The sequence below is a fragment of the Pongo pygmaeus genome, chromosome 13 (genome assembly GCF_028885625.2).
Source record: "Pongo pygmaeus isolate AG05252 chromosome 13, NHGRI_mPonPyg2-v2.0_pri, whole genome shotgun sequence".
Classification (NCBI taxonomy): domain Eukaryota; kingdom Metazoa; phylum Chordata; class Mammalia; order Primates; family Hominidae; genus Pongo; species Pongo pygmaeus.
The window spans coordinates 109,695,742-109,697,274 of NC_072386.2; the positions used below are offsets into that span (position 1 = coordinate 109,695,742).

A 1,533-nucleotide genomic window follows, 5' to 3' on the forward strand; every position below is an offset into this window, starting at 1 on the left:
ATATGCGGTGTTTGGTTTTTTGTTCTTGCGATAGTTTACTGAGAATGATGATTTCTAATTTCATCCATGTCCCTACAAAGGACATGAACTCATCATTTTTTATGGCTGCATAGTATTCCATGGTGTATATGTGCCACATTTTCTTAATCCAGTCTATCATTGTTGGACATTTGGGTTGGTTCCAAGTCTTTGCTATTGTGAATAATGCCGCAATAAACATACGTGTGCGTGTGTCTTTATAGCAGCATGATTTATAGTCCTTTGGGTATATACCCAGTAATGGGATGGCTGGGTCGAATGGAATTTCTAGTTCTAGATCCCTGAGGAATCGCCACACTGACTTCCACAAGGGTTGAACTAGTTTACAGTCCCACCAACAGTGTAAAAGTGTTCCTATTTCTCCACATCCTCTCCAGCACCTGTTGTTTCCTGACTTTTTAATAAAAATATGGAACGCTTCACGAATTTGCGTGTCATCCTTGGCAGGGGCCATGCTAATCTTCTCTGGATCGTTCCAATTTTAGTATATGTGCTGCTGAAGCAAGCACGTCTTTTTATTTTACTATTTCCTTTGCTGAGATGAAACTTTTTAGTTTGATATAGTCTCACTTGTTTATTTTTGCCTTTGTTGCCTATGCTTTTGGTGTCATATCCAAAAAATTCTTGCCAAGACCAATGTCAAGTTTTTCCTTATGTTTTCTTTTAAGATTTTTGTGGTTTCAGACCTTATGTTTAAGTTTTTAGTCCATTTTGAGTTGACTTTTTGTGTATGGTATAACATAAAATCTAATTTTATTCTTTTGCTTGTGGATATTCAGTTTTCCCAGTATCATTTATTGCAGACACTATTCCTTCCTCCATTGCACACCCTTGGTGCCCTTGTGGAATATAAGTAGACCACATATGCATGGGTTTATCTCTATTCTGTTCTGCTGGACTATGTGCCTGTTTTATGCCAATACTATACTGTTTTGATTACTACAGCTTTATACTATACTTTGAAATTGGATAGTGTGATGCCTCCAGCTTTATTTTTTCTCAAGATTGTTTTGGCTATTCAGGGTCTTTTGTGATTCCATACACATTTTAGGATCGCCTTTTCTATTTTTGTTTGAAAAAAAATGGTACATATCCAAAGGAATTGAAATCAGTATTTCAAAGAGATATTGGTACTCCCATGTTCAATGCAGCATTATTCACTATAGTCATAATATGGAAACAAAGTAAGTGTTCTTTGATGAATTAATGGATCAGGAAATTGTGGTATGTAATACATATAGAATGAAATATCATTAAGCCTTTAAAAAGAAGGAAATCCTGCCATTTGTAACAACATAGATGAGTCTAGAGGATATTATACTAAATGAAATAAGCCACACACAGAAAGATAAATCCTGCAGGATCTTATTTTATACGTGGACTCTAAACAAATCAAACTTATGGAAACAGTGAGTAGAACATTGGTTGCCAGGGCTTGGGAGTGGAGAAAATGTGATTTGGGTTAAAGTTTGAAAACTTTCAGTTACAAGATGA

The 1,533-nt window shown here is 35.6% G+C and overlaps 1 non-coding gene across 1 annotated transcript; it reads right to left on the reverse strand.

Annotated features, from left to right (window-relative positions):
- Positions 1–442: 442 nt before the first annotated feature.
- LOC129044846 (U6 spliceosomal RNA) lies at positions 443–548 on the reverse strand. Its single transcript, XR_008504821.1, has one exon. It is a non-coding gene; the product is annotated as a U6 spliceosomal RNA (small nuclear RNA).
- Positions 549–1,533: the final 985 nt, after the last annotated feature.